This window comes from Typopeltis vanoorti, chromosome 1, assembly GCF_054136105.1.
Source record: "Typopeltis vanoorti isolate ZY-2024b chromosome 1, IOZ_Tvanoo_1.0, whole genome shotgun sequence".
Lineage (NCBI taxonomy): Eukaryota > Metazoa > Arthropoda > Arachnida > Uropygi > Thelyphonidae > Typopeltis > Typopeltis vanoorti.
Genome location: NC_143549.1, coordinates 110433464 through 110456349, shown reverse-complemented (window position 1 = coordinate 110456349; position 22886 = coordinate 110433464). Strand labels below are relative to the sequence as shown.

General features: G+C 36.7%; 1 protein-coding gene across 1 annotated transcript in view; it reads left to right on the top strand.

The window, feature by feature from the left end:
• The first annotated feature begins 14358 nt into the window (after positions 1–14358).
• The window catches only part of LOC150110310 (uncharacterized), a 34177-nt gene continuing 25649 nt past the window's right edge, over positions 14359–22886 (top strand). Inside the window, exon 1 of the mRNA XM_090392791.1 lies at positions 14359–14481. The gene's annotated coding sequence lies outside the window, so the exon portion shown is untranslated. The remainder of the gene's footprint in view (positions 14482–22886) is intronic.

Here is a 22886-nt window from a genome sequence, read left to right as displayed (position 1 = left end):
AAGAATGAACTTCGTCCAAGAGGCTATTAAGTTTATTGATTTGTCATTGAGTAGGGTCTCTATTCTATGTAGAATGATCTCGAAGTAGAACACTAAGGTTTCTAAAATAATTATTCTTATCATGAATTAAAACTGCCCTACCCTTGTCGCCTTAAATTTTGTAAAAATTAGATTATTATTACATTTTAGATCACATAAAGCTTGAAATTCTTTTCTAGATAGATTACATTCAGGAGGTATTGATTTAAATAAAACAAACGCTAATTGAAATCTAATTTTACTCGCTAATTTATATGAACAGTCACCAAGGCTTTATCTATATTATACATGAAGTCAGTGATCGGAATAATCTAATTCTTTGCATAATACTGAAATTTCGTCTTAGATAAAGGACGACCTAAGATATTAATGGCCGTTTTTGAGGAGTCAAACTGATTATTAATATACATATTTTCTTTTTCACTAGACCTTCAAACTTCCAAATATGACCTTGTTTAACTGCCGAAAAAATTTATTGGCTGAATACGAAAAAAAAATTTTGTAAAGTATCAAATTCTTCAGTAGATAATATATTACATAATTCAATCAATGAAATCAATATCGCGATTGATAACAAATAAGAGTGGCATATCTGATTAATTAGCAATCAAAAACTTGCACGTCTGTAAATACGATGTGCCTGAGGAGAATAAAAAAAAACTTCTTTAATTTTGAAGCAAGTTGGAATGAAAAAATCTTTAACGAGGCACATTTTTCTGTAGTATAAATATGTATCAATCTTGTCTTATAGACTGATATGTGAGAAGCCTTTCTCAAAACTAAAATATATTTTAAACAGACTGAGAATTTCTCTCTGAGAGTCACATCATGAATGATCATGCTGATTAATGCAATGCGAAAAGGATCCCTCAGTAACATAAAGTTTATTAAAAGCTATCAACCTGGTGTATCCAACATATAATTCACTGTTACCCCTTCACATGAAAAAACTCAGGTATATGAAGAGGAGGTATTCAAAATTGTTCACATTCTATAAAAATTTACAATGTTATCATTGAACTAGACAACGGGAACGGATACAAATGATACTTTTGGATTTTGCTAAGGCTTTTGACAGAATAAAGCATGGTAGACTGTTGCATAAATTGGAAAATATGGGTTTGGATTATAGAATATTAGTGGATAAGAGGATGGCTGACTTACAGATAACAAAATGTGGTATATGGGGAGGATGTGAGCCTGCAAGATATAAGGTAACCAGTTGGGCACCTGAAGGATCAGTTCTTGGTTTACTTTTATTTAATCTGTACATTAATGATAACAGTGAACAAGTTTCTAAAACATGAACTTCCTTAGTAAACTATGTTGTTCATTTCAATATATAGATTCGCTGTCAATCCATTCCGAATGAGAACCCTAACCATTTCCAAAATCTTCACCACCACTCCTGAGATTGTGACTGGTCAATAGTTGGATGCATCTGTCTTTGCCTCACCCTTGTGCAATGGGAATTACAAAATATTAGAGGCGATCTACAGCTATTAGCTGATGATGCATTAGAAGTAGGTTAATCAATGAAGCGGTTGATATGCAATACTTCCATAATTATTTGAATAGGATGGAATTGTGGGCATGGGAAAATGGATATCAGTAAAATGTAAAATTATGTACTTTGGCATGATTAGATATCCAATGTCTTATTATAATGATGGGGTTATGCTAGAATAAATTGATGAGGCTTGGGATCTTGGAGTGTTAGTAGATAGGAAGTTGAAGTTCAGGGGCCATGTAGCAAAGATTGCAAATACAACTCTAATTGCAATGCTGAAACGAATTTTAACATGAAAATATATGATATCATTTTTCCTCTTTCCAGTGCCGTGACACGACCTCAGTTGGACTATTGTGCAGAGGTCTGGTCTCCTGGTTTCCGTTGTGATTCCGATACAGCGGAGAGAGTGGAAAGGAGAGTTTTAAATATGATATCAGGATTGTGGAATACCGATTATGAAGACAGATTGAAAATTTGTACAATGCAGACACTAGCAAACAGGAGAATGAGTTGTGATATCATTGGATGCTGAGAATGAACGCTGATAAGAAGGGGGTGAGATCTAGATTTTTCTCGGGTGGTGCGAGATTGGAATGGATTGCCATTGGATATTGTGTGTGCAAGCAGTGTGGATGAATTCAGGAACAAGTACGATTGCTGGCTCATGTAGTATGTGGCCTTCCTCACTGAGAGAGAGGTCACATACTACATGAACCACTAGACTCTACTTCTGAATAAACAACTCTCTGATATCTCTTTATCGACCACCCTATTATCCACGTTACCAACTTTGTTTTCATTCCCATGTGCTGCAATTTACTGATTACGATTCCATGTGGTATTTTGTCAAGAGCTTTTGCAAAGTCCTGCAGTATCACTGTAAACCCATTAACTCTATCCAACTCAGTTCATTGCATTATTAAACATGAGCAAGTTCACAAAGCCCATGTTGTTCCAATTCCCATATCCCCGTCATCAAGCATCTCATCTCTGTCTATCCATTCGTCAAATAGAGATTATTTAGTATCGACTACATATACATACGATCATTTTTTTTTTCTTAGAGTATTTTTGAACATAAGAATCTGTGATGTCCGTCTATTTTTTTTATTTTTCATATTTATTTATTTATTGCACGTATAGAAAAGTACACTAAAATTAAATCTAAAATACTCTAGTCTATTATATAGTGCAAACTGTGGAGTATTCATAACTAAAACTTCACACGTATACCACAGTAATTAATTTTAGAAAATAGAAAATTTCATAGAAAATTTCTATTTCTTCTTCTGAATGGTTACTGTCTGGTGCATATATTTTGGATTATTTTAATTGTTTGACTTTTTTCTTTTGCTTCAAATTTGACTATGATTATTCTGGGAGACACTGGTTGTATTTCAATTACTGAGTGTGTAAATTTCATCTCAATTAATAATGCAACTCCTTCTCGGTGTATGTTATATTTTCTTCCTGAGAAGTGTAGTCTTCCTTCTGGTAAATCCATGAATCCATCTCCGCACCAATGTGTCTCTGATAAACGTAAAATACTATATTTCAGTCTTTTTAAATTTTCCTGGACTAATTACAGTTTTACAGCCCGGTAGTCGTCCTTGGCTGACCACATTACTGATTTTTCACCTATCTATGTTGTCTTCGAGTAGGCACGTCGGCTGTCCCGTACGCAGTAGCACTATATCAGTTTGTAGACTTTCCCTGGCTCCTGAACGTTACTGGCCTAATAATGTAGCCAGCTTGCCATGCCTCTGCTACATCCTTTGGTCCATGGCTCTTTATTCTTTATTCGGTGCAACCAAATAAAAGGTTGCACTGAATAAAGGGCTTCCCCTATCCGTCACCCAGGGGACGCACCTGGTAGGAGTGTGGTCTCCCCCCAAGAGACTTTCTTTAGTTTACGGGATGAAAAACCTGAGTTTCAGGGAGAAAAAACTCGCTTTCCCGTGCCAGAGATTGACTAACTCGGGAACCGGTCGAAGAAAGGCTTAGAAAAAGTTTCTGCAGTCGGAATCAAATTATAAGTCGAACGACTTGCGGCCAAGCACAGAGGTTGCAAGAGTCACTTCCACTGAGTATATTTTATTAAAAGGATAACAAGTAAATACATAGTAGTAAAATATTTACATCATAAATAGATATATACATACAGATTACATTCAGGTTTAACTCTTTATATCTTTGTGCTACTGTTATCAGATCAATAACAAATAAATACATAGCATTAAAAATAAATATATCATAAATAGATATGTACCTCATATATTTACATTTGTTCTAACCTCCTTAGGGATACTGTATTACTATTTGTTACACGTAATTCATTTTGTGAATTTACTTCTCATTGTCTTTAACAGGGATCAGTTACATTACATTTCAAACAGTTACATTCAGGATTAACTCTTAATTATTATTATTATTATTATTATTATTATTTCGGGCGACTCCAGGAGTCCTTAGATTCATCGAGGGAGGCCCTAAACATCATGTCCACACAACTATGCAATTACATTCTCACAGTATCTATCATACCTTGTCTTGAACTCGTTCACCGTCATAGCACCCACAACAGATTCTGGCAGCTTATTCCACTAATTTACCACTCTAAAAGTAAAGAACACAGCTCTAACACCCCTGCTAACCACACTCTTGCCCAGCTTCCATAGGTGTCCCCTAGTTCTCCCACCACCAGTCCTGATCTCAAAAATATCCTCTGAATTAATCCTATAGAATCCCTTTAGCAATTTGAATGTCTCGATCATATCTCCCCTCCTCCGCCTATCAACTAGTTTCTGCAACCCACAAATCTTCAACCTGTTCTCATATGGTTCATTCCATAGACCTGTTATCATCTTAGTCACTCGCCTCTGGATCCTCTCCAACTCCTCCCGATCAAGAAGGAACCGAGGTGACCAAATCTGGGCACAGTAGTCGAGATGAGGTCTTATCAAGGCTCGGTACAGAGGTACAATAACTTGCTTGTCTCTGCTCGCCAAGGTATTTTTCAACAACCAAGTGAGTTGATGAGATGATTTAGCTACTTTTGCAGTGTGCCCCCTAAACTTCATCTCCCTATCCACCAACACTCCCAAGTCCCTGGCCTCATCAATCTCTTGGAGTACAGTTCCACCAATGTGGTATACTGCTGCTAATCTTTTCACCCCAAAATGCATAACCTTACATTTTGTCACATTAAATTGACATCCATTCTCCTTAGCCCAGAACTCCAATCTATCTAAGTCATCCTTCAAGACTTTGACATCTTCTGCATTCACTATTGCCCTACCCAACTTTGCATCATCAGCGAACAAATGAATTGTTCCACTTAGATCCTTCCCTATATCGTTAATGAACAGATTAAACAGCAGTGGTCTAAGAACAGTACCCTGTAGCACACCACTAGTCACAGGCCGTCTTTTGGATTCTACTCCTGAATAAACTACTCTTTGATATCTCTCCATCAACCAACCACCTACCCACCTCACCAACCCTATATCCATTCCCATATGTTGTAGTTTACGGATTAGTATTCCATGTGGTATCCTGTCAAACGCCTTTGCCAGGTCCAGCAGTATCACTGTAAACCCATTTCCCTTATCCAGTTCAGCCGTCACCTTGTTATAAAACTTGAGCAAGTTACTGAAGCATGATCTACCCTTCACAAAGCCATGCTGTCCCCTGTACAGTATCTCGTTTTCATCAATCCATTCCTGTATTTTTCCCTTGACTGCTTTCTCTAAGACCTTGACAACGACTCCTGCTATGCTGATCGGTCGGTAATTTGCAACCGTAGTCTTCGATCCTCCTTTATGCAGTGAAACTATTTTCCCCTCTTTCCACACCTTCGGGACTAAGCCAGACCTGAGACTCAGATTAAACAACATGGTCAAGGGCACTGATAACTCTTTAGCCGCTTCACGCAAGACCCGTACCGGTATATCATCCAATCCCACAGATGTGTTCACATTAAGGTTGTGTAATAGACTAGTCACCTCCACTTCATTCATCACTATTCCCGTATAAAATAATGGTTCCTTCATTGTTTCGATGTCACCACCTGGATGATATGCTTTAGCAAAGTGCGCGCTCAGTAACTCCACTATTTCGAGTGATTCAGTGACCTCCTTACCATCGTCATTCCTTAAAATCATTTTACCGTGTACAGTTTTTTTCTTGCTAGCAGCATATTGAAAGAACTGTTTTGGATTCTCTTTTGCTTGCAAAGCTAGTTTCCTTTCATAGTCCGCTTTTGCTTTTTTTACCACACTCGTTACCTTTCTGGCCTGCACTTTATACCGTTCGTATGCCTGCAGGTCACCCCTTTCTTTAAATTCCCTCCACAGTTGTTTCTTTTTTTGCAGCTCAAGCTTAATGGTGTTATTCATCCATTTAACCCCTACTTGTGTTACTATTCGGACCCTAGGTATACAATCAGCCATTACTTCCTGTAAATGCTCCTTGACCACTTCCCATGCTCTATCGACGTCCAGCCCTTGCAGCTGTACATGCCATGGCACTGATCCAAGCAATCTCCTAAGCTTGTCATACTTGCCAGCACGGTAATTCCACATATACCCTGTCTTAATCGAAAATTCCACACCTTTAGCCACCTCCCAGGTCAAGACCTTATGATCACTCTCACGAACAGGTGGCAACATGGTCATATTCATTACAGTCAAATTCTGAGATGCTATTACCAGGTCAAGCACTCTCACACCCCTAGTATTTTCAATTACATGCTGTCTCAGATAGTTATCCCTTAATAATTGAATAAAATCCTTTTCCTTCCTCACATGTGTCCTCTCCTCCTTCCAATCAATGTTACCATAGTTGAAATCCCCCATAATAATTACCCTCCTTCCACTCATTTCATCAATTTCCCTATGCATACTATCTCCACCATCTATTCCATCACCTGGTCTATAGCAGCACCCAACTGTATATTTTATTCCGCCAGTCTCAATCTCACACTAAATAGCCTCAAATGAGCTCCTTTCACTATCCCGCGATACAACTTCAATTCTCCTTGGCTGCAGTTCATCAGCTATCATCAATAATATCCCTCCCCCCATTTTATTCTCTCTGTCCCTCCTAAACACACTATAACCTACACATTCTATCCCACTAACTATATCTTCTTCCGTCAGCCATGTTTCACTAATGCCAATAACCTGTGGCCAGGAAGAGCCAATCAAGGCCAAAAATTCTTCCTTCTTGTTCCTAATACTCCTGGCATTAGTATACATGAAATGCAGTGATCCCTTAGTCACACGCCTATATTGATACGTTATTCTAAATGACCCATTCCCATTTTTTGTCCATAGTGCTGGCTCGGGTACATTATATACATTTTTACACTCATCTGTCTCACTGATGTCTGCATATCCATTCCCCCCCCCCTCCTTGGTAGTTCTAGTTTCCCTTAATAAATTTGTATTACTGTTATTATACAAATAAAAATAAATACACAGCAGTAAAATAGATACATCATTGATAAATATATTCATCATATGTTTGAAAGTACTTTAACCTCCTTAATGGTATTACCATTTGTTACAAGTAATTCATTTTGTGAATTTACTTCTCAGTCTTTAACAGGGATCAGTTTCATGACATTTCAATTAGTTAAGGTCCAACTCGTAATACCTAGTAAAAATCCCCCCCCCCCCCACCAATTGCTATTTCGTCAACACCAGCAAATTCTTACGCCAACCCCCTACCCTCAGCAGGAGCTAAGTAAGTAAAGCAGCTTTCTAAAAATTAGACGATCCCCCAGACCACTCTAAACGAGTGCCCGAAGAATCGACTAACTCAGCGTTGGTTCCACTCAGTGACAGGCTCCCCCTACCATTGAGCAGAACCGCTCATAGTCTAGGGAAAGCACCCACCGACACGGCCCTAATAGAGGCTTTGCACGAAAATGCAATCCCCAGAGACTGAAATTTAGTTCCAACTCATAATACCTTTGTATTACTGTATTATACAAATAAAATACATGTACAGCAGTAAAATATATACATCATTGATAGATATATTCACCATATGTTTGCATATGCTTTAAACTTCTTAAAGGTATTACAATTTGCTACAAGTAATTAATTTTGTGAAATTAATTCTCATAGCCTTTAACAGTGAACAGTTACATGACATTACATTATTAATTACATTCAGTTTTAAATCTCAATGCCTATGTATTACTGTTATTAACAATTTTGATTGTTAGCTATTTTACCACACCATTATTTGATTACATATTTCGAGTGCTTAAAGATTACTTAGCATTCCTGATAACTGATGCCCTGCACATTTCCTACACACCTGAATAAAGACTACATGTAACTACATATTTCAAAGCCTGGCTCCCATTGATGAGACCTCAATAAAGGTCGAAACCGGTCTGGGTAGTGGCCCCTTGTCTTTAATGCATAACATCACATTTCTCCTCAAGGAGATGGGGTTTGCATTAAGGGTAAATATTAAGAATAGTGATCAGAGCTTATTCCACCTTTATCAGCAGTTGCCTAGACTTGTACTACTTTACGTGTCACCTAGACTTGCAATACATGCAGGCGCATACTTGACTTATTTGTCTGTTTGCTTACTTGGAAAATGGAGTAAAACCAGGTTTAAAATAATAATAATAATAATAATAATAATAATAATAATAATAATAATAATAATAATAATAATAATAATAATAATAATAATAAAATAGCTTGGCATCTTTAACATATATTATACAGAAGTTAAAAAACTTTGTACACATATATATATATGTATGTATGTATTCATGAGCATTGACGCGGTTACTATGATACATTTAAAAAGACATTTAATGACTAATAAACCGAGAATAAGTTAGAAAACTATCCTCATCATGCCTTCAATAGATATCTTTGTAGGTAGAAGAAACAATAATAAAAGACTGAAGATATTAAGAAAACTACGAAGCACAGGTTAATTGTATTAGATAATTAAAAATAAAAAACGTCTATTAAAATATGTTCCATTTACGTGCAGTTGTTTATTGTATGCGTGGTAGAAGACTCTCGAGAACGTCAGTATTGAACAACAGCAGTATGGCTCTCAGGGATGTTATAGCTAAAATTACTGTTCAAATGCTCAGGACATTAAATATATTGTGTTAGGTTTAGGGACCACGAGATGGCGGCACATTTGAGCCGTCTCTCTTCACTGTGTACCGCTTAATTAGTGATAGCCTTGGGCCATCTGTATCTGAATGGGTACCAGTGGAGATTGAACTGCCTACTCAGTCTCCAAACGATAGATAGGGCTAAATGGCCTCGCCTACTCACCGTATATGGGAATAAAAAGGCGTTAGTTGATTTTTTTTCTGATATAATATATATATATATATATATATATATATATATATATTATATATATATATATATATATGGCAGAATGATCATTGACTCGGTTAACATACATAGTTTTATGAAAAAAAAATTGAATGACTAGAACCGAGATTTAATTAAAAAGGTTTTAATATAAACACACTACTAGTTTCGGCCTGTAACAGCCTTCTTCAGGTGACATTATAAAAGAAAAAACACTAAACATTGAGGGTTAAAAGACTATGAACAACACAGACAGTCTTTATACATAATTAGCATTAAAACGTTGTAGTTGTATTTGAAGCTGTTCTTTCATTTGTTGCATTGTTGGGAGAGTGCGTGCTTGCTGCATCACGTGAACGCCAGTACATGATTACAGCTGAATGACTATCTGGGAGGTTGTAGCTTAAGTTGTTATTTAGATGAACAGGATTGAAGATGATTTCTCTCGATTCCACAATTTTTCTCTCTATTTCGTCACTGCAACGGAAGATATTTGTAGATTTTTCCCAGCAGACTTTGTGACTTTGGTTTTCATCATTAGGATTAGCCGAGAAGAGGATATGACTTGATAATGCACTCGCTCGTTGTCGCTTGTAAGTAATGTCTCTCATGTGTTCTTCCATACGCATTTCGACAGATTTGTCTGTCTGCCCGAAGTAAGGAATATCGCAGTCACATAATATTTTATATACGCCAGGGTATTTGAGTTGATGATGACAAGGTTTTGGGTGGCTAATCAAGGAACGGATCTTTGGAAGTGGAGTGAAGAAGGCTGTTACAGGCCGAAACTAGTAGTGTGTTTATATTAAAACCTTTTTAATTAAATCTCGGTTCTAGTCATTCAATTTTTTTCATAAAACTATATATATATATATATTATATATATATATATATATATATATATATATATATATATATATATATAAGAAAACAATAAGAAACATTGTATCACTATAAAAACGACTATTATAAAATTCAGTTAGCTTTGAACTGAGGCTACAGTCTGTGTTGAAGTTCCATTGTTGGGCATCTGCATGCGTTGGACTTTACGAGTGTGCCAATATCGGATTGCATAGCTGAAAGAGTCTGGGAGAATATAACTAAAGTTATTATTTATATGATGAGGGTCCATAACAATTTCCTTAGATTCGACTATGCGGCGTTCTACCTCGTCATGCATATATGAAGGTTTGAAGTTGTTGTCCAGTTTATCTCATGTTGACGGCCTTCTTCATTTGTGTTTACTGAGAACAGTACATGGCTTAACAGGGCACTTGCTCTGGTTCTTTTGTAGGCAATGTCTCTCTGGTGTTCTTCCAGACGTAGGAGGATGGATTTTTCAGTTTGGCCATAGTATTGTTTCCCGCAGTCACACGTGATTTTTGAACTAAGCACTCACTCTAGTTCTACAAAAGAACTAAAGCAAGTGCCATGTACTGTCTTCAGTACATGGCTTGACATTCATCCCGTATTAACAACAGTCTTAGCTTCAATCTCACTGACGCGCACATTGCCTCTGTTCAGTATTGGCGCACTAGTGGCAGCTCACGGACGTAGTCAACTTTAATTTAGAAGTCAAGCTCGCATTCCTGTTTTTACAATGTATTATTGTCTTTTATACTAGATCTGTTGATGTAATTTTATCATGTGACTCTGTCATTTCTTGTAAAATTCTTTGCCTGTGATACCTGAGAAGTTAAATCATTCAACGAAACTAGTTGTATCTTAATATTAAACCTTCTTGTTTTTTATTCTCGGTATATAGTCATTCGAACTAATTTTTTATAATATTTTCTACCGAGTAAAGATGAACAAACAATTATATATATATATATATACATATACATACACACACACACACACACACACACACACACACAATTATGAATGTTGTTCCGGTTTAGCTATCTGAAGGTAGCATTAATTTGGTGCAAGTGAATTTCCAAGGACTCCCATTCCTTTGTGTTCATCCTTTTCAATTGGATAGAATTCCTCATGACATCTTGTAAGTATCAATTGAATTTTGTTCGGATGTTTTCACCGCCTGTTCTGTTATACATATGGTCACACCTGTAACCACGCAGTTAGCCTAGTGGCTGTGCGCTTCGCAACCATATGCCTGGGGAAGGAGTGTCCTTGGTTCGATTCCCGTCGACGACGTGAGGAGCTGAAGGATCTGCCATAGCCAAGTTAGCCGGTCTTGGACGTAGACAGTAGGGCTTTCCCCAGTTTATCTGGGGTTTATCATCCCGCAAGCAGGCAAACTGGCCTTGAGAACTCAACATTACAGGCCATAGGATACACCGGGGCATAAGGCTGACCACCTTATCCTGCGAACGGTTTGAGGTCCGACGATTAACTAACCCTCGACACCGCAAGGTAAAAGAGGGTAAAAGGAAGATGATGAAGATGTTTTCACCGCCTGTTCTGTTATACATATGGTCACACCTGTATGTCCAGATAGTATACATTCTTATGATAATTATGATTGTTCGTACTCTTCTTAACGTTTTCTCATTTAGCCAAAATATTAGATTTTCATTAATTATTTGATTCTGTGGCATCCATTGTTTCACCAGACTCCAGATTTCTTCTGCTTTTTTTACAATAAATCACCATGTGATAAAGTGTTTCTGTCTCTTTACAGAATCACAGGTTGTAAGACCATCTAGTGGTATTCCTTTTGCTACAACCCACATTTTGGTTTGAAAGCATGCATGATGAACTTTAAAAAAAAAGGTTTTGTAGAACGGACTTATTGGAATACTTCCCCTACCACTGAGCAGAACCGCTCATAATCTAGCGAAAAGCACCCACCGACACGGCCGCAATAGAGGCTTTGCCGGAAAACGTCAGCCCCAAGAGACTCAAATTGTCCTCTTAAGGAGCTCCCCCAAAATCTTAATCGCACTAACTGGAACAACACCCGGAAGAAACATTAAGAGAGCAAAAACTCTCGCTCAGTACTAAGAAACTAGAACTAGAACTTCACTGTCTTTAAGGGTGAAGCATAATGCTTTTAATCCCTGCTATCTGATAAGGTTACTGTGTAGGGATAAATTTATGAGCTACGTGCACAGTCCGAGTTGGGCAGTACTAAGTATTGACAATTGACATTTATGTCTTTAGGGATGAAGCAAGATGCTTTTCATATTCCCCGCTATCCGTTGTGGTTACAGTGAGAGTAAAATGTATGACCAGATTGCTCGCCCTGAATGGGCATGGAGATTATGCATCGCTAAAGGAGGCTAATATAACTTTTGGTCTTCTATATTTGAATATGTCCTTTGGATCGTATGCTGCAACTTACTGTACCAAATGGTTGGGATGTGTGGACGTCTTTAGGAAAAACTTGGTTGCTAAGGATTGTAAAAAAAGAGAAAATATAGGGATAAATTGTGTCTCTGTGGAGTTGATTGTTTCTAACATACCACGGGGAGTTCAGAATCATTCTCAAGCACTTGTTCTGCACTCGCTATATTTTGATAATGTTAATATTAGAGGTGTGGCTCCATACCGGAGAGGCATAGGTGATTATAGGACGAATCGTCATCTGGTATAGTTGCAATTTGATTCTGTTGCTGAGCTTGCTATTTCTATTTATTAGCGGATAGATCTGAGCTATGGCTTTAGATGCCTTTGTGCACGCAGACTTGGTGTGCTGATTGAAAGATAGATTTTTGTCGAGAATTACACCCATGTAATTTATTTCTGTCTGCCAGGGAATTTTAGTCGAGAATTACACCCAGGTAATTTATTTCTGTCTGCCAGGGAATTTTGGTATTGAATAGTAACACATCTCCTACAGGAGACATTGGCCTTTTTGAGAAAAGAACGGCTGAGCTTTTCTGGGGGTTGACTTCCAATCTCCACTTAGAGAACCAACCCTCCAGCTTTAGAATGTTTTCTTGAAGCTTTCTGGTAATGAAATGGGGTCTGAGAGATCTGGTTAGTATTGTCGTATTGTCGGCATAGAGGGCAAAATGAAAGTCATCGGTTTGTGCGGGATGTCTGACATGTATATAGAGAACAACAATGGAGCCAGTAGAGATCCCTGCGACACTCCAGCAAAGATGTGGCGCGGGGAGGTTGTAGAACCATCGATTTTTACTTGCATTGATCTATTCTGAAGATATGAATGGATTAAATGACCCATTTTTAGTGAGGTACCAGCTGAGATAAGTTTGTGCAGGAGTCCAAAATGCCAGATTTTGTCAAACGCTTTGGATAAGTCTAGGAAAACAGCTCCTTGTACTGGCGCCAGTTATAGCTGGTGGTGGTGTATTCCACAATTCTGTGGATTTGCCGGGTAGTATATGGTGTTGCTGAAAACCAAACTGTTCTTTAGGAAGGATGTTTAGGTTATTTACTGAGGTTTGGAGTCGTGAGAGGATGACCTTCTCTGCAACTTTACCCAGATTTGAGATGAGACTGATTGGACGATAATTCCTATACATAAGCCAGGCAAAGACCCACACCTACCGTATAGGAATTACGTCAGCCAGTTTCCAGGTGGAAGGAAAATAGTGAAATCTTAAAATTGCATTTATTATACTGGTCAGGTGCACTACTGCTTTTCGGGGCAGAAGTTTAATCACCCGATTAGTAATGCCGTCTGGCGGAGGAGCTTTTTTGTTCTTTAATTTTTTAATAATGTCATATATCTCAGCAGATGATGTTGGTGCAATATGGTCAGTGCTGGTGATAGGAAGTTTGAGTGAGTGTCTGACCTTGCTGTGAATCTTATATATGTGGTCAAAGTCAAGGTTTCCATATGAAGGCCTGCATTGCTCCTCTAAGTTGTATGCTATAACTTCTGCTTTGTCTACATCTGTGTGAGCAAGGCCCTAGTCAGAGAATATTGGGGTCCCCAGATGCAGTGATCAGTAGGTGAAATGGAGGATGACTTTTCATGCCATACTTGGTCTCTATGAGTGAGTGCATCTCTTACTTCCCCATTTAATCTGCCCCATTTATTTTATCTTGAACTGGAAGTGTCGGGACGATGTATTTTTTGTAAGCGAACTCTCGGTCGGTGCGTAAAGTATTTACTAAAATAAAGAGCCAAAAAACTTCACTTCGGCGATGCTAATTGTGTAAGAATCAAGTTGATATTAAATCCAGCATTATTTCAAAGCCGAATGCAGAAACTATAAAAGCTTCGTACAAAATTTGACCAGAGAGCTTACGGGAATACACTCGCAGCCTTTTACTCGTTGCCTTAGCGCGGACCTTATAGAAAACATGACCGCTTGCTCTGGCGTCTATGTTCGTCTTATTTCCGAATGCCAAATGCAGAAACTTTTAAATAATGCTGGATTTAATATCCACTTGATTTTTATATAATATATTTATTAGTATTATTTTTCGAGGAAAATTTCTTTTATTCAGTTGTCTCGCTAGATGGCAGTTCATGGAGTAATTCAGAAAAGCGGGAAGGAATAATTTTCGATTTCGTTTTTTGATAATTGTATATAAGTTTGTTTTTTTCTTTTTACTATTGCCAGTCCCAGTTGTTATGAAAGACGGTGATTTCGTTTCATTATATTGATATAGGTTTGTTTGTTTTTTTTACTTTACTTGTTTTTAGACGTACAAATATCCAAATAAATTGGTTTATTTTTTGTGGGAAGAAACATAAAGTGTAGTCAAATTAAACCCAAGTCTGTTTTTGTTAAATGAATGAGTTATCGATACCATCAAGGTAGGTTTGATGGTTTTGTATCAGATATATGGGCTTGCATATTGTGTGGCACACGATGTGAGAATTCCATGGAAATATGCACAGCAATGAGGAATTTATGCCTCTGACAGTTAAGTTTCCAGGGTTATTCAGCGGTGCGACTCTGTAGTGTAGGGTACTGCTTCCCAAACTTATGAATGACAAGGCCCCCTTTGGAAAAATTAAAATATTTCACGGCCCCCCCGCCGAAAAAAAAATTGTAATATAGACATATATTATTGTAATATTTATTGTATTTATATTCAAGATTTTGGTTTGTAATCTTTTTTGTGTTTCGTATCAATACTTTGAAACGAAACTTATATGAACAAGCATATATTTACTAATATTCATTAATCGCCGAAATACGCAAGAAGAAAAATTTGTTAACCAACATCAATGTGTAATTTTTTCCATTAAAATATAAAAAAGATCAAAAAAGAAATAATAAAAATTAAATACGTTTCTTTGAAGATTAAAAGAAAAATCTGCTGTGTCTTAAATAGGGATCCCAGATACATTGGAAAAAAATACGGGACACTTATGACTGATGGTGAAAGCTTAGTATATGCCAGTCTTACAAAATGTCAATGCACGTGCGCACTGTTCTAACAAACTTATCATTGTTGCAGTGTTGCCATCCCTCGCCTTGAGAAAATAACAACACGTCTACAGTTCCCTGTAATGACGGAGAGCGATGTTTGTAATAGAATTGAAATTGTAACTCATCAATTTTGTTATTCAGTCTTGAACTGTAAAATATAGGACAAAAAGAAGACTTTTCTCGGGACAACGGGATGCATTAGCCAAAAACTGGACGATCTGGTATTTTATGTGATGTCTGGGATCCCTAGTCTTAAAACATTTTAAATTTGTAATTATATGAAGAGCCAAAGGCTTCTGTTCGGCGACATGAACTTATTTAAGTTAAGGGATATTACATCCCATTACATCCAATATGGGATGTAATATCCCTTAACTTAAATAAGTTCATGTCGCCGAATAGAAGCCTTTGGCTCTTCATATAATTAGTAATTTATTAGGACACCTTTTTGGCAATTCTCATAGAAGGGATGTAAGTTCTGTTCGCTACAAACTTGGTATTAACTAGGTCTACCTACTCACTGATGAGACCTCAAAAAAGGTTGAAACCGGTCTGGGTAGTGACCTTCTCTCATAATGTAGAACAGTAATACAGCTCCTAGGAGCTAAGTTCACATTATGGGTAAATACCAAGAATAGTGATCGGAGCTTGCTTCACCCTTACTATGAGTTGCCTCAGCTTGCACTACCAAACAGGTGCTACACTATCCAGGTAATTGCTTACGCTTGGAATCACCAAACTTTATATAGTTTCTATATTTGGCATGAAACTCCTTGACTTTCTTATTCGGCTAAGAAACAATATGGGATGTAATATCCCTTAACTTAAATAATTTTAAATTTCAGTTAAAGGGAGATGGTAAATCCCGTTTTTATTTTATAGCCAGGTACGAAACTCGTATCAAAATCCATCGAATCCATAGAGTTTCATGCCAAAAAAACTATTGGCAAGCCCAAGTGTAAGTAATCACTTGGGTAGTGCAACACCAGGGCAACTCCAAGCAAAGGTGGAGCAAGCTCCATCACTAACTTTAATATTCTCTCATAATGTAAAACACAGCTCCTAAGACATCCTAAGACTTTATTGATGAGACCTCAATAAAGAAGGAAGATTTAAAAAATTAGGAAATAAACATGAATTTGAGATATTCGGAAATAAAAAAAATAAAGGTTGAAACCAGTCTGGGTAGTGACTTCTTCTCATAATTTAAACAGTATATATACATCTCTTAGGAGCTGTGTTTTACATTATGAGAGAATATTAAAGTTAGTGATGGAGCTTGCTCCACCTTTGCTTGGAGTTGCCCTGGTGTTGTTCTACCCAAGTGATTACTTACACTTGGGCTCGCCGATAGTTTTTTTCAGCATGAAACTGTGGATTCGATGGATTTCGATCCGAGTTTCGTACCTGGCTATAAAAATAAAACGAGATTTACCATCTCCCTTTAACTTAACTTATGTCGCTGGTAAAATAGCCTTTTGGCTTATTATCGTAGTAATTTTAAATTTGTTTTCATTATTTCACCCCCCCCCCCCCCCCTCAACAAAACAAACTGTGGGCCATGGCCCACAGTTTGGGAAGCGCTGGTGTAGGGAATTGGGCGATATTCGGTAGATTCTTTGGAGCCGATGGTCCCCTTTTGAATTTCAATGGTCTGAGATCGTTGCAGTCCGAAATTAGTTTATTAATATTATTTAATGATAAGTCGTAATGGCTGATGATTATAGATGCCACAGAGATAAATCATGATCAGCCAAGTAAAATGGGGGATTATTAAAAAGTAATCAAAATAGTGATATTAAGATGTATAAATTGAGTGTTTTTTTTTTATAATTTAACGTTTTTGAAGGAAATGAGAATTGAAAAGAAGGAAGATTTAAAAAATTAGGAAATAAACATGAATTTGAGATATTCGGAAATAAAAAAAATTAAGACAAACTTGTTTTAAGTACAAAAACATTCAAGAAAATTTTTTTGTTGGGGGGATTCAAGTTCTGGTTTGATCCCTGCCCCCAATTTTCATGATGGACCTAAAACAATCATGAGAGTTTCAGCAAAAGAATGATGAAGATGCTTTTCCTTCCTGACTCTGCAGGTGTGGTGTTGGTCATCTCCCCCCATGAAGTGTGTTAAGCTGAGTATCCACATCAGTCCCGGTGATACAGCTCAAGATACTTCAATTTTTAAATGTCTCCTGAATACAAAAAATTCTAAGGCATTTCGGCTTTCTGAAAGTACTTTTAAACGAATCAGCGCACAGATGTTAATATCAGATCTTGATGTAGGCGGAATATTTGTCATGGGAGTACATATTCTTGTGCAAAGAGATCATTGAAATGTCTTCAACCCATTTACAGTTTCTACACTCAGGTAATGCATTACATTCACCAACCACTTTCCACAAACAACCTGTGGCTCGCACTCTTCTTATACAGCTTCCTAGGATGGCTGAAAAATCTCCACATTACTTTGGCAATAACTCTCTTACCAACTTATGTCTCAATCATACTCCCTCCTCGTATCCACAAGGCTCTGCAACTTGCATTCCCTCAGTTTGTCATATCCCACATTTCGGAGATAGACATAATGAGTCTTCTTTGAACCATCTTTCAGGTATGTTAAACTGATTGAGAACTAAGTGAACAGATCTGCACACAGCAGCATGTGGCCTGATTAAGGCCTTAAGGAATGGAACCATAACTTTGATTCTGCATTTCAACATCCTGAGATAACTGGGAAACATGGAATAACTTCATAGTAAAATTGGAAAGAGATCTTACGGTGAAGAGACCAAATACATACAAAATTCTAATGAATATGAATAAGGAGGTAAAAGAAAAAAAGTGAAACTTGAAATAATCAAAGAGAGAAAACTTAGCAGACTTCTTCCAAAACTTATGGCAAGATTATAGCAAATCTAAAACTGACATAATGCTAACTACTGACTATACAGTGGAAGAAATAACATTACACGAAGCAGACATTGACATCAATACAGCAAAGCAAATCAGAAAAATCTCCTGGAGAAGATAAAATAAATGTAAAACTTGTTAAATATGCAGGCATCCTATTCGTCAAATGACTTTTAAAATTATATAACTGTCTGGCAGCAAGGAAAAAATTCCAGAAAGTTGGAATAAGGCAATTTTCTTCCCAATTTATAAAAAAGTGATAAGTGTAACTGTAAACACTACAGAGGAATAAGTCTTCCAAATACTGGTTATAAGTTATATGTACAAATATTAATTTAAAAAATTTAAATCATATGTAGAATATAAACTTTGCAAAGAACAAAATGGCTTCCGAAAAGGATGATCTTGCATTGATCCAGCTTTTACATTAAAAATCTTAATGGAAAAACATTACAAATACAACATAGAAACACACATAGCATTTTTGGATTACCAGAAAGCGAGTTTTAAGGAATAAACTGTTGACAATACTCAAGACTTTAAACATTCTAAATCAGGCTGCTTGCTGCAATAAATAACTAACATGTATCAGAATTACCAAATAGCTATAAGAATCAATGAAAAAGTTATAGAATGGAAATCAACAAACAGAGGGCCCATCAAGGATCCCAATATCACCACTCTTATTTAATATCTGTGTAGATAAAATAGTAAAGAAATGGAAGCAAATATAAACCTGCCATTTAAACTGGATCATGGAATTATGCTTAATTTCCTTTTGTTTGCAGTTGATCAGATAATCATAGCAAGAAGTGAAGATGAACTCCAAAGATCAATATATACGCCTTAAGCATAAAGGCAAAAAGATTTGGAAGACAAAACAAAAATCATGGCTTTTAAAGGACATCTCCAGTCAAAAGTAAAATCGCAATTGAAAATTAAATTTTAGAACAAATGTTCAAATACCTTGGATGTGCTGTATCATATACAAAAGAAGCTGACATTGACATCAAAATTTTAAACAGTCAAGATAACATGAATGATCGATAATATTTTCAAGCCTAACCAATTTCAGAAGCATTCAAGAGTTTATAAAGTTTTGGTAAGATCTCTACTATACAGAAGTGAACTACAGATCATAAAAACTGCAGAAGAAAAAAGAATAGCAACTGGAGAAATTAAATTCCTACAAAAAACAACAGGTTATACTCAGACAAAAAAAAAAGATATACTGTAGGACACAGAAATACTTAAAGAACTGAAAATAGACTCAGTATTGGATGAAGTATATGTATTACCGCTAAAGTGCGAAAACCGTTAATGTGCACATTACCTAGCTAATCTGCAGATTAACTGATTTGCTCCATTAACGTGCGGAATCAAGAGTTTTCCGCATTTTACCTAGGTAATGTGCACATTAACGGCTTCCGTATCGTGAAAGTTCAAAAGTTTGTTTCTCTCATTTCCTTTCCCTACTCCTTCTCCCCTCTCCCTCCACTTTTAGTTTGGTTTTTTAATAAGTAAACATAATTTTATCATATGTTTTTTTTCTTAATTGTAATAATATTTTAAACCGTTTGATTCCTTGTATTATATTAATTGATTGATTGATTGATTCTATCAACTAATTTGTTGATTGTTTGATTGTATTAACTTGATTCTGTAGATATCGAAAAATAAATAACATTATGTTAATTTAAGCGTACAGAAACGTTGCTGTTGTTCCAGCAAAGATCTTATTTTCACTTTAACGAGTGCCTAGGTAATGTGCAGATTACCTAGGTAATTTGAGAAATGAAACAATTTTCCGCACATTAACGGATCACCGTAGTTAATCTGCACAATACCTAGATAATCTGCAGAATAACTAATTTCTGCACTTTAGCGGTAACATATGAATACTGAAAGAAGTGGATAGAATGGATAGTTCAAGATTACTCAAAAAATACTCCAGTACCACCTATTTGGAGGATATAGAAATCTGGGACGACCAAGGAAAAGATGAATGAGACTGGAACAGGCCACTCGGCCTAAATCCCTGAAAGGATGATAATTATTTCAAGATCATCTCCATTCCATAATCCATTGTGATCTCAATTTTAGTAGTATGATCAAACACTTAAACTTCAAATGTGTTCCCATCATACTCGGGCTCTCAACTTTTCCACCTCTGCCAGAAATTTTCCATTGTTTTCTGCATCCCATCTTTCCATACAAGACTATACATTTTGCAACATTAAACTGAAAGCTCCATTCACCTGCTCACTTATATAGTCACTTGAGATCCTCCCATAAGATCACATCTTCTCTACTCCTCATAGTTCTCCCTAACTTTGTGTCATCAGCAAATACCTGCATATCTCCAGTTTGGCCCGTCCCAATATCATTCACATACAAGTTAAACAATAATGGTCCTAAAACAAAACTTCTGGCACTTTTCTAGTGACCTTCCTCATTTAGGGATACCACCATTCTCCCATACAACCTGTTGATATCTAACTCCCTTGACTGTTGTAAAAGAATCATTACCAAATACAAGTCAGACTTTTAAAGGACCAAATGCTGCATCCTGACCTTCTGCCCAAATGGCAGTTGCTCCTTCTTGTCCCTTGCCAAGGCCATTGGGTGCAACTTCTGCCCACCCAGGTTTTCCACCACCTTCACATCCAGATGGTACTGCAGTCACCTCACCAAAAGACAAGGATAACTTACTTGCATCATTCTTCTCTTCCAATTTCTTCATTGATGACCTGTAAGTGTTTTCTCCACTCCACCAAGAATGGCTCCTTTCGTGTGTCCCATAGTCTTCTGACAAAAAGAAATCCAAAGAATCCTTAGCAACCTGAACACAAACAAGGCATCTGGTCCTGATTGTATCCCACCCATTGTGTTAAAAAAATTGTCCCCCAGAACTAACACCTATCCTGTATCTCCTCTTCAATCTATCTTATTCAACTGACATCTACCTGACAACATAAAAACAGGTCCACATCCAGACTATCCCAAAGAAAAGTGATAAAAGTCAACCAACAAACTATCATCCAGTTGTTCTTACTTCTGTTCTCTCCAAACTTTGGAGAAGGTCATCTTCAACCAATTCTTGACCTATCTAGAGATATACCAACTAATCAATGACCAGCAGTATGAATTCTTTCACTCATAATCTATAGCTGATCTTGCTTTCACCACCCACCTATGGACTCAGGCCATAGAGAAATTTTGAGAAACTCACGTGGTTGCCCTCAACATTTCAGACTATTTTTTCCTGCAAGAAAAAAATCTCCAATAAGAGAGAGTGGAAAGACTTCAAGAAAGTCCTCATTAAGAGAGCAACACAGCTAGCTTTCCAAGTCCCACTATACACACTCTTTGCACCATTAAAGAGACGACACTCCATGTTCGTTCGGGTAATGTGGGGCTTGCATATTGTGGTCCTACCACAGAAACCATGTTGTGATCCTCAGTTCTGAATGTTTTTGTGCAGATTCGTGTTCCAGTTGATGTCAGAATTCTGCATTCACTGTGTCAGCCAGTGAATGGTTGTTTGTACATATTATCCTTCATAGCACTCTACAGTCATTCGGTGAGTGTAGTGGGTTGTCCAGTGTGCGGATAGCATTTACAGTTGACTCCCTGTGCTTCCATCTCAATATGGCACACACAAAAACCTAGCTTAACGCAATTAATTAATCCATCAATTAATGTGAGTTAGGCGAAATCACGTTAAGTGAATACAATAAACAGGAATAATTATAATTCATCCATCAGTTAGCTAAATTTGGAAAAAAATTACAGTATAAGCTATATTAGAGGATAAAATCATAAAAGTTAATAACAATCAATTGCTTAATTTTTTATTTAATGTCTAAACATTTCATTGAGTTAATTTTTTACAAAAAAAATTAAGTAAAGATGTTTGAATCGTGCTCAACTTTTTCATCTTGTCATGCAATTTGCGATAGCTGGCGATCACTTTATCAAGATTTCAGCGAACTTTGAAGCTTCATTTCATATCAGGATCAGCATCAAACAAAATTTCATTAGCATACTCAATGTGATTGAAAACTAGTTCAACTTCTTTTGCAGTCAGATTCTTAGTCGTAACATTCTCTTCTTGTTCATACTCCTTATCTCCTTCTTCATATGTACGCTGTTCTTCTAGTTGAAGGAGATCATTCTCATTTATCTGTTCTGAATGAGAATCATGCAAGTTTCTCTCATCTTCATTATCTAGTTCATCAAATTCGAGTTTTTTTCCAATTGTGCCGATTTCTTCAATAATGTTAGATTTTGGATTTTGTCCAAGATAAACTAACATAGACTTAAGTTTAAAGTTGCCTTCTGCATTGCTTCCTAATAAAAGCGTAAGACGTTTTTTATATACTTTATATCCTGGTTGAGATTCTTCAGTTTTAGCTAGGAAAGTTTTTGTTAGCATACACTTCGAAAAGAGACCAATTTTGTCAACATTGAATATTTGCCAATCATCATAATCACCCTCCTGAATTATGCTTTGCAATTCTTCAGGAAATTTGGCTGCCGAATCTTTTACAGCACTAGCAGATTTCCTAGTTATGTTATGTTTTATGTTATGCAATCCAGTTCAATTTTTAAAACAGTCAGACCATCCTATACTCGCAGTAAAGCTTTCACATTCCTCTTAAAATTTGCTCTCTTTCAATGAGGTAAAAATATTGAGAGCTTTTGCCTGACCACTCCTTGT